The sequence below is a fragment of the Notamacropus eugenii genome, chromosome 7, assembly GCF_028372415.1.
Source record: "Notamacropus eugenii isolate mMacEug1 chromosome 7, mMacEug1.pri_v2, whole genome shotgun sequence".
NCBI lineage: Eukaryota > Metazoa > Chordata > Mammalia > Diprotodontia > Macropodidae > Notamacropus > Notamacropus eugenii.
Window position 1 is genome coordinate 74,191,378 of NC_092878.1, and position 15,489 is coordinate 74,206,866.

Sequence of the window (15,489 nt, forward strand, 5' to 3'; positions counted from 1 at the left end):
TTAGCCTTTATGTGCCTCAAACAGCTTCATCAAATTTATCAACTGAGTCATAAATACACTGCAATTCATATTGCTAGAAGGAGCTTTGCATACTGAGAAATAATACAGATCTTTCACTTGTTAACACTTGTTGTGGTTGCTATTGTTATATAATAGGGTTTTTCCAGGAATCCAAAATCAGTATGAGTGTCCTCAGAAAATCAGATCAATTATAATGATTCTTTGGAACTCATAAAGAAATATGTGTCTTCTGATTTCCCTTGAGCTTTCAGCTTACATGAAATATATAAGATCCTGGTAATACCTCCTCACCAGCTCCCAATGAGAATAGGTTCTTCTTGTCTCTCTCTTTTCTGGGCTATCCTTGCTTTCTTTCCTTTCCTAACCCTGAGAAATATCCAGCTTTTCCCAAATCAGACTGAGCACCAGAGAAAACCGATTAGGTGCCTATTCCTAAATCTTGTAATTCTGCAAAAAGAGGCAGACTTTTATTTATGAAATAAAGAGTAAACTGAATGTGGAGGAAATGACTACTGACACTATTTAAATAAGCACTAGAGTAAAACTCAATTGTTTGTTGGTTAGGGGTTCTAGGCAATCACTCACAGAACAGAATCTCAGAATGGGACAGTATCAAAATACAGTTATATGACAATGGTCCAATGGGATTTGATTTTTATAATGGATATTATAACGAGTTTAGTTTCTCTACATCTAATAGCAATGTGCTATATAGCCTACCATCAATCCACATGTTATATATAAGCATTTGGCAGAATACAGTCCAAGAATAATAATAATTTTCATTGATCGTTCAAATCTAATAGCTGAAAACACATCACAATGAACAATTTAATTCCTTCTCATTCACACGTGCTAATTAATTCATCCCCATTCATCCTTCAGGGTAGGCAGCTATATGGCTTTCATTAAAATAATAAAAATAAATGAAATGTTTAATATATGAAAGAAAATCATTTCTATATTTGGCAAGCAAGAATTCCCCAATCCTTTTTTTTTTTCTAATAAGGAATTGTTTTGAAGGCTGTCTGCTTGGCTATCTATGGCAAAATCTGACATCTTCCTGACATGCTGTAATAGAGATAATTACTAATGCTGCCCTATCATGGCTCTAACTAAAGTATTTAAGAAAAGAGGGCCTCAATATAAGTATGCCTATAAATTTAGATGACAGATTTATATTCTTAATAAAATAGATCCAAACTTGATTAGTTGCAAATGGACATGTCCATTTATATTCAGGTTTGGCCGAGAGAGCTTGGACTGGAGAAGGTACAAGGCTCAATTTCAAGAGAGAAGCTTGCTGAACGGACTTAGAGTTGGAGAAATCATATCATTGAAACTCAAAAGACTTGGGTTCAAATTCCAGCTTTCCTATTTATTATCTGTGTGACTTCAGACAAGATAGTCTCCTTTCTAAGTCTCCCTTTTCTCATCTGTATAATGAGGCGAATCAGATTAAATGATCCCTGAGGTCCCTTCCAAGTTGAAATCTATGATCCTGCAACTCTTCTGTGATTATACTATATACTGAAGAAGATTATGAATTCTAGTAAGATAAAAATGATTAACATAAACCAATGTGCATTTATTAAATGGCATGATAGGTTTTAACAAGAGATCTTCTGACAGAAGAGGAAATAGAATATTTAAAACATCCTATCCTAGAAAAAGAAATTGAAAAAGTCTTCAATGCGATCCCTAACGAAAAAATTTCCAGGGTTAGATGGATTCACAAATGAATTCTAACAAACATTTAAAGAACAATAATTCCAATACTATATAAAGTATTTTGGAAATTCAGCAAATGAAGGATCTTCCCAAAATCTTTTTATGACACAAATAAGGTAATGATATCTAAACCAGGAAGAACAGAAAAGAAAGAAAAATACAGGCCAATTTAGCTAAAGAATATTGATGCATTTTAAAAAAATAAAATACTAGCAAGAAGATTATAGTACTTTATCACAAAGGTCATATAGTATGACCAGTTGGGCCTTACATCAGGAATGCAAGCCTAATTCACTATTGGGAAAATTATCAGCATAATTGACCATATCAATAAAAATAAAAATAAAACCAACAGAAATCATATGATTATGTGAATGGGTGCACAAAAAGCATTTGACAAAATTCAATACTTATGCCAAATAAAAACACCCAAGAGCATAGGAAAAAATGGAGCTTTCCTCAAATTAATAAATTCTATCTATCTAAAACCATCAATAAACATTATCTGTAATGGGGATAAACTAGAACTTTCTCCATAAGTTCAGGGGTGAAGGAAGGATGCCCATTATTACCATTATTATTCAATATCTTACTAGAAATGCTAACTATAGCAATAAGAAAAAGTAATTGAAGGAATTAAAAGAGGCAATAAGGAAACAAAATTATTACTTTGCAGATGATATGATGATATACTTGGAGAATTGTAGAGATTCAATTAAAAAGAACTAGTTGAAATAATTAACAATTTTAGCAAAACTGCAGGACTATAAAATAAACCCAGAGAAATCATCACCGTGTCTTTATTACCAACACAGTCTAGCAGCAAGAAATAGAAAGAGGAATTCCATTTAAAATAAGAGCAGATGATATAAAATACTTGTTGCTAGACAAACCCAGGAACTCTATGAACACAATTATAAAAGAATTTTCAAACTAGTAAAGTCAGATTTAAACAACTAGAAAAAAACTTAATTGCTTATGGATACACTGAGCTAATATAATAAAATGATAATAGTACATAAATTAATTTACTTTTTCTGTGCCATACTGAACTACCAAAAATTATTTTATGGAGATAGAAAAAAATAATAAAATTTATCCAGAATAACAAATTTGTAAGGATATCAAGTGAATCAATGGGAAAAAAATGTGAAGGAAAGTTTCTCATCATTACCAGATCTCAAACTCTATTGCAAAGTAATAATCATCAAACAATCTGTTACTAGTTAAGAAATAGAGTGGTGGATCAGTGAAATCAATTAGGTATGTAATAAATAGTACCAAAATACCACAGTGATCCAGTCCTTGAAAAACCCAAAGATATAAGCATCTGGGACAAGGACTCTCTATTTAACAAAAACTGCTGTAAAAACTGTAATGCAGCTTGACAGAAATGAGATATAGATGCAAATTTCACATCATTTACCAAGATAGGGTTAAAATGTTATATAATTTATACATAAAAGGTGATACCATAAGCAAATTAGGGGAGCATGGAATAGTTTACCTGTCAAATCTATGAATAAAAGAAGAATTTATGACCAAACAAGAGATAGAGAGCATTGTAAGATATAAAATGGATAATTTTGATAAAATCAAATTAAAAAATTGTACAAAACAAACCAATGCCACCAATATAGAAGGAAAGCAGAAAACTAGAGGAAAATATTACAAGTTTTTTTTTCTGATAAAGTCCTCATTTCTCAAATATATGGAGAATTGAGTTAAATTTATAAGAATGCAAATAATCCTCCATCTTATAAATGGTAAAATGATATTAATAAGCAATTTTCAGGGAAAAATCAAAGCTCTCTAAAGTCATATAAAAATGTTGTAAATCATTATTGATTAGAGAAATGTGAATTAAATAATTCTGAAGTACCACTTCATGCCTATCAAACTGCCTAATACAATAAAAAAAAGAAAAATAAATAAAAGTCGGAGGAGATGTGGGAAAAGTGGGACACTAATGGAGTTGTGAAATGATCCAACCATTCTAAAGAACAAGTTGGAACCATACTCAAAAGACTATAAAACTATGCATACCCTTTGACTTAATAATAATACTATTAGGTCTGTATACCAGAAAGAGAGAGGAATAGGGAGAGGGAGAGAAATCATGGCAGTAAGAGAGAAAGAAGAGTCTTCTTGTACAAAAATATTTATAGGAGTTTTCTTTATAGTGGAAAGGAATTGAAAGTTGGGAAGATGTTCATCAACAGAGGAATGTCTAGACAAGTTGTGGCATGTGATTGTTATGGAATATCATTGTGTATAAGAAATGATGAGTGAGTGGATTTCAGAAAAACCTGGGAAGACTTACACAAAGTGAAGCAAGCAGAACCTGGAGAACACTGTACACAGTAGTAGCAATTTAGTACAATAATCAACTGTGAATGACTTTGCTATTCTAGACAATACAGTGATATAAGATTCCTACAAAAGAAAGGATGAAAAGTGTTATCTACCTCCGGAGAAAGAATTGATGGAGTTTGAATTTGAATAAAGTAAACTTGGTTTTTTTTTTTTCATTTTTTGTTTAATTTTGGTCTGTTTTCTTTCAAAACATGACTAATATAGACATAATTTGCATGACTGTACATGTTTAACCAAAATCAAATTATTTGTGTTTTCAATGAAGGAGGACTGGAGAGAAAGACAGAAAGAATTTGAAATGCAATATTTTTAAAAAATATTAATATTCTTGCATGTAATTGGAAAAAATTAGGTATTTTAAAAAGAAAAGATCTGCTGAAGCTCATTTAGTGTCGTTTTCGTTTGTTTATTTCTTAGAAAGAAGAGTAAAAACTCTTCCTTTTCATCCTCATGATAGAGAAAAGTAGAGAATAATCCTGTGTATCTTTATTTTCTCTTAGGGGTCTTTTACTGTTTTGAATAAGCGGGTCCAAAGATATTGAAGGGCTGAGGTTCAACATTCTTCATCGCCTTCCAGGTGACAGGGCCTAAAACCAGTATTGTTTTTCCTTGAGCCCTATCAGCAATGCATCACTGAATGAGGATTAAATCTATGGACTTTCTGGTGGATGAGTATTTAAGAACAGGGAGGTATTAATGGGTACAAAATGATAAATAGGACACACAAGGAACTGGAGTTAGAATCAAGAAATTGAGGCAGAGTGCAGGGGCTGATCAGTGATTTGAATCCAAAGGGTCTTGGCCCCCAAGCAATAATCCAACAAGGTAATTCTATATGAAGTGGAACCAGGACCAACATTCACCATTTGGAAATGCAGCAGTGCAGCATAGGCAGCAGGACTACAATGAGGGTATGTCCAAGCCCTGGAATACTGGTTTCTAGGACTGCACCAGTGGGAGACAAGATTTGGGTCCAAGCATCCCATTAAAGAGTCTGAGAGGTCCAGAACCTAAATGAAGTATTGATCCAGGAATTGAGCTGACTGGAGACATCAGTAACTAAAAACAATTTCTACTACAATGAAGAAGTAACATGGGTTAATAGAATCCCAATAAAGGGAAAAAAACTGAAGAGGAAAGTCAACAATTATAATTATTAGGGACTAATAATGCAATAATTATATAGGGAACCCTAGTAATAGGAACAGTTCAGACACAATAATTGCAGGTGTGGACAGAAGAAAGATTTCAAACAAGAGACAAAGGGTAAGATTAGAATACTTTGAAGTATATTAAGCAAATTGGATCAGAATATGGAAAACAGTGAATACAGTGAAAAATATAATATACTAAATGGACACACAATGCTTCAGTGAAACATCAGGAAAAAAACTGGAAAAATTTTTTGAAAAGACTGGTTGCTATCTTTTTGTCTTATGTATTCATAGGGAAATCCTCAATTATAATTACTTTTATTTATTATAATAATTCCCTTCTCCTCTCTGAGCTGTTCTCTGAAGAACTCCATGCCATGCATTTCAATCATGTTTCTTCAAATATGGTAATATATTTAAATAAATAGGAAAGTCACCCAACTGTCTTACCTATGTTGCTTTTTATGACCTCCCTCTAAATTCTCTGTCAGCAGAATGTGTGACCTCACTCAACTCCTTCACCCCTGCCAAGTAATTATCACTTCTCTTGATCTACGTTCTCTTTTTCTACTGATCTATGGGAGCTAGGTGGTGCAGCAAATAAAACTCTGACTCTGGAATCAGGAAAACCAAAGTTCAAATCCAGTCTCAGGCATTTATTTTGTTGCGTGATCCTGGACATGACACTTTACACTGTTTGGCCTCATTTCCTTATCTGTAAGATGAATTGAAGATGAAAATGACACCCATTCCAGTATCTTTGCCAAGAAAACCCTGAATAGGGACATGGGAAATCAGACACAAATGAAAAAACTGAAAAACAAACCTTATCAATAGTCCCTTGGCTTCCCATCCCCTCCAAAGTTGAGTAATCATGTTTCTAAAAAGTATCACTCTAAGATTATTTTCATGATTGGTGTTCTGTAGACTTGCGTGCTTAGAACATAATCCCTTTTTGCCATTTTCCTAACTTGAAGCTCAATATTTTATTATCACCCTCTTAACTGCACCCTGACACAAACCCACATTGAACTGCATGATCTACTTGTTAACTGAAGTCCCAGTGCCTCACTGCAGAAAGTCTGTAAATGTCTTGGGTATATTTCAAAAGGTCAGTAAATCTTGACAATTATTTTTTTCTTATTAACTTAATTATAGGTATTAGATCATATCCAACTATCAACTCTGTTATCTGTTGATGAAACTGCTGGAATTTGCTTGTTATCTTTAGTCATTTCTTTCCCTAAATTTCAATAATTTTGATCATTTTGTGGTTAAAGAATATGAGTAAATAATCATTATTCAAGTAATTTCACCGTGTTACTCTAGTAATAGCAGGTTACTGATTGAGCTTAAGGATTTAGGGAATGTTTCTTCCTTCAGACATTAGTGATAATTAGGACACAGATGCTGTGAACAGAGCAAAACCTGTTTTCTTTTACCTCAGCTGGAAGCATTCTATAAAATATTCTTTTTAACACTCAGCTTTGAATATAAAGTGAATTGGAATATTTTCAACCTATACCTGGAAGCCCATCAAGTAGCAAGTATTTACTGACAATTTATTGCATTGCACCAAGCACTGAGCCAGGCACCATAGGAGATACAGTCTCTGTAATGAAAAATCCTATAATCAGATCAGGGCTACAATATTTATCTGTACAAATAATTTGCAAACAATACAGATAACAAGTAACTTCAGGAAATAAAATAAAGAGACTTCCTTGGTTTGAAGTAGCCTACTTTGTTGCTTCAGCGAATGGAGGTTGGTTGGTTGTTGTCCTTCATCCTACAAAAGGGGCCCAAATGACATCATTATATTGGGGTCAAAGTACAGTAAGTCCAACTGTTGCTGATCAGACCAGTACAAGCCAGGAAGGTTCTACCACAAGTTGGGCATAGATAACTCATAAGTCAGGAATAGAGAAGTATGATGTAGCAGGTATAAATCAAGCCTTTAAAACCAGGATCTTGCTTCTAATACATATTAGTTGTTTGGCCCTGGGCAAGTAACTTAACCTTGCAGTGCCCCAGGTGGATTCTCTAATGTTATAAATTACTGAATAGGAATCTGCAGTTTTAATTTCATCATTAGGAGTTTTCTATATGGATGAAATCAAAGTTTCAATTAAATAAATTAGTTGTTATGATTTATATGATATGATTAGGCAACTGATGGTTACCACCAGTGGAGGAAAAGTCACTGCTAAGATTTTGACATATGTTTAAACTTCTAAGATGTAATGTTTTATACATTTTATTTATAGGTCTAGAACCTGATACAGAACCTTTCACCTAGGCCCAGAGTGAATGCTTGTTGATTTATTTATTTAATGACTGGAAAACATTTTGAATGCTAGTCAAAATATTAAGGGAATAAATTATAGCTTTTAAACCAAGTTTCCAATCTGATTGCGTAACTTGAAATGCAGTGATATTTTGACTTTCATTTACTTTGAACTTTAGATTGTCTGGCAACTAAATTTAAACTTAAATTTAAAAATTAGCATGATAAGAGCAAAATTGAAGCCTTATCTGGTTTTTTTCTTGTAAAGTTCTTCTTGTGGTAGTTAGATCCCTTCCTATTGTTTCCATCTTCATAGGGAATTTTATAACACATCCCTGATTAATAGTATCTATATGTGTCATTAAAATGCTCTGCCTTTATTCTGCTTACTAATGAGAATTTTTAATGAGCTCCAAACTTTTCCTGATGGTGTAGCACCCCAGGCTCTGCACTGAACAAGTTAAAAGTAATGGTACTTAGCATTGCTTTCCATATTTGATCTCAGAGTATTTATAGTCAAACAGACTGGAATCCCTTCTGCGTTTTAACACTTTATGGGGTCACTACATAGAATACCTCTAGGCACTGATTTCAAATTCCCAGACACTGAAACAAACTCTTTACTTATTTCAAATCTTTTTAACAGCTAGTAATTAGCAAGAAATATTTGAAAATTGGCTTTAGGAAATTTTGTCTACAATATTTCTTTGTAAGGTTTGGTCATCATCATTATTCCTAACCAGCTTGTTGCTAGATATAATTTCTTGTACAGTGTAGGTTTTCCCCCTCTTATTATAGGACTTAACATTTTGTGTTAGGGAAAACTTAGAATTTTAGAAAAATCTGTTCTTTTATTTAGATATAAGCTGATTTTTTCAGTTACTCCTTCCCTTTTGATTAGTTTTTGTAGGCCCATTTTAAATTCCCCTGAAGTCATAAGGGTATTCCAAGTGTTTTGAAGGTAAATATTGGAAAATCAAATGTAACTTTCCTGCTTTAGTGATGCATAAACACTTAAAGGTTTTAAAAATAGGCAATATGCTAACAGCCTTGCTGTTCATCAGCTTGGAAAATGAAAAACATACTTTTGTATCTGTTGTTTTATTTTTTAAATGTTCTTACTGTTCTTATGTTCAGAAAGGAAAGGTTTTTCAACCATATGGCATCAAAGATATGTTGCAGAAGTGCATAGAACATTTTTTTTTGTAAATGATTGATGTGGGATTCAAATTTAAAATAAAAAAACAGTAAAAAAAAAAAACTGTATCCTAAACTCTAGATCACCAGTTGATACGATGGAGGAGAGTTCAGGGAGGGACCCTGGCTCATTGACAGATTTGTTAGGAAGTATAGATGATAATCAAGCAAGATAGACATATATAGGTGAATTATGAACTGAATGTTGAAGAGAATTCTCACGGTGATATCACAGACCCATTGGAATAGTGGAGCACTAGAAATTACAGGACATCCAAAACATAAACTGTTTGCTAATGTTATGTATAGAGCATGGTCGCATTAAAACAAAGTGAAAAAAGATGAATGTTATTGGAGTTATCAAAATGAAATTGCTATCTTTATGTAATTTAATGAGAATAACTTTGTTGGATTAATTCTCACTCTCACATTCAGACATTCCTGATCCTCAGAGGCCACCAAATTTAATGGAAAAAGTTCTTTTTATCTGTAAAATAGTGTATGAGTGGGAAAATCTTACCAAATGAGCTTGAAGTTCAGCTGACTTTCAACTTTAAAGTTCCATGGCTTGCCTCATTTTCTTTAGCTGTTCCCGATTGTTTAAAATTTATTCTCAGCATCAGATGAGAACCAGTGGGGAAAGGCCTTGGTCTTGGGGATTTTGTCAATGTTGAAGTGATGTGTGACTTTGAAACTAGATCAGGTCCTTGGCTCTGGTTAATTTTTTCCATTCTATTTGAAGGGGAAGGAGGGAGCACTGTACTAAGCATTTTACAAATATGTCATTTTATCCCGAGATACAACAATCCTTGGAGGTAGGTGCTATTATCCCATTTTACAGTTGAGCAAATTAAGGCAGAATGATGTGTCGAGGGTCACACAGCTAGTGAGCTGTAACTGGATTTGTACTTGAGTCTTCCTTACTCCAAGCCCAATGGGCAATCTATTGTGCTACTTTTTCTAAGTTTCTAAATGTAAGGAGGAAACCCTAGTATTCAGAGTTCAACTCTGTTCTTGCTATAACTTTGAAGTTAATATCATTTTGTAAAGGCAAAAAACAAGGGGTGGGAAGGACTAAGGCTTTGACTCTTGATGACCAATGCACTTAGACGGAAAGAAAAAAATGCAGATGAATTCTGTAAGTGTCACAATGATGCTCAACAGCTACTATTAAAACTCAGGTGTTCTCCAGTACTTTGGAGTTAAGTATTTTGTAACTTAAATATATGCAGAAACCTCTAAGTTGTTCATTTTTCAATCCGGGCTAGTGGTTTGAGTTTGAATCTCTACTTGGTTCTGGGTAAGTGCAGATCAAGAAAACCTGACCCTGTCCTGGCACTGGGCAAACACTCTGGCTGAGCAGGAGCTAAATGACCTACGATATAGACATAGAATGCCCGAAGTAACTGTGACTTCTACTAATTAATTGTGGAAAGATAATCTCCTTTGCCTTTTTACCCCTTTAAACAAATTGCAGCATTATATTTCAACCAAAAGACCTTTCTAAAGCTCCATAGTGACTAATTATAAGAAAACGAGGGGTATTTACTCTTAGCAGAAATGAGATTTAGTTATGTAGTAACCTTGGGAGACTAGAGAGTCCACAATGTTTAGGATCCACAGTGATTAGAAGGGGAAAAGATGGGGGGGCTACCTAAGGATGTTTCATATTACTTTCGGCGCCATGCTGCTGAGCTTGGCATATTCAATGCCACAAGGTCAGCAGCTTGAAATTCCCTGTCTGGTTTTTATGTTGCTAATAATCTTCAATTTAGTACTGTTTAGGGGGGTGGGGTGCAAGGAGAGGGAGAGAGTGGAAAAAAGGGGAGAAGGCTTCTTTTCAAAAGAAGGTTATTGTAGCTAAATAGATTCAGCATGGAGAGGGATTAAAGAAACCTGGGTATTAATTTTGACTCCAATTCTACTTTGTTGTATGACCAGAAGATAATCTCTAATCAATCAATGAATATTTATTGAGTATATTCTTGATTCTTGCCATTATACGGGGCACAATCAGGTATGAAAAGAGGTCATGGACACTAGATGCATGTCCCTCAAGGAGTTTATGCTCTAGTTGGGAAAATGCGACATAAAACAACTGAAATTTTAAGTGATAATAACCAAAGAAAATCAAAACCTGAGTGAGGTAAAGATCAACAGCAGCCCAAGGCAAGATATGAAGAAATACTTCTATCCTTTCAATAGAAAGAAAGGGTACTTTGTGTAGAGTGCATTGCATACACTGCCTAAATTCATCACTCTCTGTGTTCTCTGTTTTTCTTTGTTACAAGGGAGAACACAGTATGAGGAGGTGGCAAATCTGGAAATGATTATGATGAAAAAGTGGCATTAATCAAATATCTTTCACTTTATGACACAAAACAACCTCTTAAGATATGTAGCAAACTAAGAAATTGTTTGCTGTAAGACAAGCTTTATACACAATTACCTTATAAGTTAAGAGAAAGCAGGCATGTCTATATATGCCTTTGACTTGTTTGACCTTTTGAAAGACATTAAGAATGATATAGTGACTCAAAAGTTAACAGAAGTCTTTGGTTTGCTTGTTTACTTACCTGCTTGTTTCTCTTTAAAGGTAAGTGAGAGTCATGCCTGCTTGAAAGAAGGAGGAAAGGAGCCAGTGGAGAAGAAGAGATTGAAGACACAAGAGAAAGAAGAGATATTGGAGGGATTAATGTCTCAGAATAGAAGGGAAATTGATTGAGAATAGAGGAAGCAGCACTGGCCTTGGAAAAAAGGAAGACACTTTGCTTCTGAGTTAGGGAAAGGAATAAAGGATAAATGCAAACACCTTGAGAAAGGAATATTTTCAGGTAAAAAAAAAAATAGAAAATGAAAGAGTTCCTGTGGGGTGACCTTAAATCTTGCTGCCAATGTGTAAAGGTCATCTGCTGACGCTGAGGGACGAAAGAGATGGGAAGCTTAACAAGAATAAAGAAAGGTTGGATCACTTGTTTCCATATTAATCATCCTAAAACATGTCTTGGATCATTTACCTTCCCTACTAAAACAAAACGAACTAAACAAAAACAAACAAAAACCTTCAGTAGTTCTTCAGTGCATATGAAATATATGACCTCCAAACTCTCCATCAACCTTCCACTTGGTACTTTTTCTTCAAGAATTCCATGAGTCAGTCAAACTAGACTCCTTGAGTCTCCTTCCTGAAAATTCCCATAATTATTTGTAACGGAGTTTTGCCATTATTCACATGCAACTCCGTCATAGAATTTAGAGGCAGAAAGGCCAAAAGTCCAATTTACAGAAAAAAGGCACCCCCATTGTAACTACCCCACAAGTGACCATCCAGTACTTGTCTAAAGATCTCTAACTAGGGAGAACTGCCTACTTCCCAAGACAGCCTATTCTAATATTTAGGATATCCCCCTCGCCCCGACAACAAGTCCAAGTTTAATTATTTATAAATTTCAATGTTACTTCTGATTCTGATCTGTTGGGTGAAACAGAACAAGACTGATTCCCTTTTCCACAGGACAACCCTTCAAATACTTTCTATCTTGTCTACCCTAAGTCTTCCCTTATGCAGGTCAACTATCCCCATGCATTTTCCCTTTTAAATTTGCCTTATTTTTAATTTATGGAAAATAAAAAATTGAATTACAGTTTTAGTCAAGTCACACAGGTGAAAACTAGACACAGGAGAAACATGTTAATTAGTTAAAATCATGTTAGAAACATGAAAATTTTTTTGTAGAGTTCCTACCTGGAAACTGGTAGGAACATTGTACGTTGGCAGCTTCCAAATCTTCTTAGTCTTAAGCTTAATAATTCAAAATATAAACATAAGGGAAATAATGCACATGTGTAAGTCATTTTTAAAGCTACTATGATGAGTTGTATGTGAAAGAGTGGAGCATTGTGTTGACCCAAGTGAGATAGAGCAAATTCAAAGTTTTAGTTGTGCCCTAGTACTTGGAGTGATTGTAGGTTGTAGGATGGGCTGCATCCTTCTTAGCAGTCATATTCCTATATCACCCAACTCAGACTAGTAGAATGTGGGTTATGATTTAAAAAGAAACTGTAAATGTGATTTTGTTTTATGTAACATATCTGCATTATGAGATGCAGACCCACATTTTTTAAAATTATTTTCAATTGATATATAACCTACATTTTCCACTGTATCCATTATGGTCATTAGGTGATCCAGTGAATGTAAGATGGGAACTGGGGACAAAATGACCTGAGTTCAAATCCTATCTCATACCCTTACTAATTTGGTAACCATGGATATTAACTCTGTGATCTTTAGTTTCCTCATTTATAAAAAGAAGATAATAAAAATACTAACTACCCAAAACAGTTATGGTAAGGGCTCAGTGGCATAGTATATATGAAGGACTTTTGAAATGATTTAGCACTATGTAAATAATAACAATTATTGTCTTTCTCTTGCACCCTTGTGAAGATATATCTTGTATAAAATACATTTTTAAAAGAAGGAATATAAATTCAGTGAAATAACCAATTTTTAAAATCACCCTAGTATTATATTCCATGCTCCATATCTATGTTCAGAAGAATAGAGGGGGAAGTATCTTCTTACCTATCTTTTTTTTTAGCCAAGTTTGGTCATAATAATTTTACATTTATTTTCAATTATTTTCTTGTTACTATTGCTGCTCTCATTTATGTTATTGTAGTCATTGTGTATATTATTTTCCTGGCTTTACTCACTTCATTTATATCAGTTTCTATAAGTATTTCCATGCTTTTTTGTATTCATCATGTTTGTGAGTTGATACAGCACAGTAATATTCCATTACATTAATGTACCACATTTTTTTCTGTCGTTCTCTAATTGAAGGGCACTTAATTTGTTTCTAGTACATTACTCCCACAAAAATTGGGCAGACCTACTTCCCGTATCTGTCTTGAGAGGAATAAAAAAGAAAAACAGTAACATTGTTTAAAGGAACATAGATGGGGAGTGGAGCCAAGATGGCGGAGTGAAAGCAACGACTCACCTAAGCTCCTGGACAAACTCCTCTGGATATCTCTGAAAGGAGAATCTGACCAGACTTTGGAGGTGTAGAATCCAGTGGGTGACAGACTTTGACAGATTCGGAGCACAGGTTGGACTGGAAGGTCCACGGGAAGGATCTGTTCCGCAGGGGTAAGCCCCCAGCGCACAGCGCAGCGCGGTCAGCGCAGCAGGGAGGAAGGGACCTGAGAAGCCCGAGAGTGGCGGGCGAAACCAGCGGAGCAGGAGACAGGCCAAACTGAGCCGGTGAGAGCCGCTGAGTGCCAGATATCAGCGCAGCAGCCCTTGAAACCTTCAGCCTGAAGACTAAACTTCGGTAAGTCACCTACTTGAACTTCCAGGAGCTAGGATGGCCGAGTGATCAGTAAATGCTCTCTCCTCCCCCCTGATGACCTTGAAAGAACCATAAAATTCTTCCCCAGATAAATCCTGGATCAGCGGGAACAGCAGAAGGGGGCAAATAGTCTCATAACACCAGAGGCTAGAAAAATAGCAAAGGGGGATTCTTCCTACTGTGGCGGAGGCGATCTGGAAGGACAGACAACCCAGGGCAGAGAAAATTCGCACTGAGACCCAGGCAAGCCTCAGAGCTGGGAGACAAGCCCCAGGAGGGGCGGGAACATGCATTAGCTTCTAGGCATGCCCCAGCCCTCCAGGGGAAAAGGGAAGACAATAGGGAAGCTGGGATCACCATCCCCTGATCTTGCCTTTGCCTCAGGTCAGCTGAGGAGATCTCCTGAGACCAGACCACCCCTCCCACACACCTAACAAGCTAACCCCAGGGTTGATCTGGGAAACAAGAAAAAAAAAGCCTGCTTTTAGCCTAGACACACATCAGCTTAACTTAAAGATCTGTACCTTCTGACTGAAACAACGAGAAGCTACAACACTCAGCCAACATCATGAATCGGAAAAAGCAGACGAAAAGTGAAAAAACCATAGAATCTTTCTATGGGGATAAGGACCAAAACACAAACACCAAAGAGGTCAGAGCTGAGACTGTACTTCCATCTGAAACCTCAGATGGGACTATGAATTTCTTACAAGCACAACTAGATTACCTGGAACATCTGAAGAAGGATATAAAAGAAAAACTGGCCAATGATTTTAAAATTATAAAAAAAAGAATTCACTGATGAGAACATCACTCTGAAAAGGAAAATTGAACAAATGGAAAAGGAAGTTCAAAAATTAACTGGAGAGAATAATTCCCTAAAAGGAAGAGTTAATCAAATGGAAAAGGAAACCCAAAACCTAATTGGGAAAATTGATCAGATGGAAAAGGAAACCCAAAACCTAACTGGGAAAATTGGTCGAATGGAAAAAGAAGTACAAAAATTAAATGGAGAAAATAGCTCCTTAAAGGGAAAAATTGGTCAGATGGAAAAGGAGATGCAAAAGCTAACTGACGAAAACACTACGATGAAGATTAGAATTGGGCAAGTAGAAACTAATGACTCAATGAGGCAACTAGAATCAGTCAAACAAAATCTAAAGAATGAAAAGATAGAAGAAAATGTAAAATACTTAATTGGAAAAACAACTGACCTGGAAAATAGATCCAGGAGAGAAAATTTAAGAATTGTTGGCCTGCCAGAAAGCCATGATGAAGAAAAGAGTCTGGACAATATCTTCCAGGAAATCATCGAGGAAAACTGCCCAGAAGTACTAGACTCAGAGGGCAAAATAGTCATCGA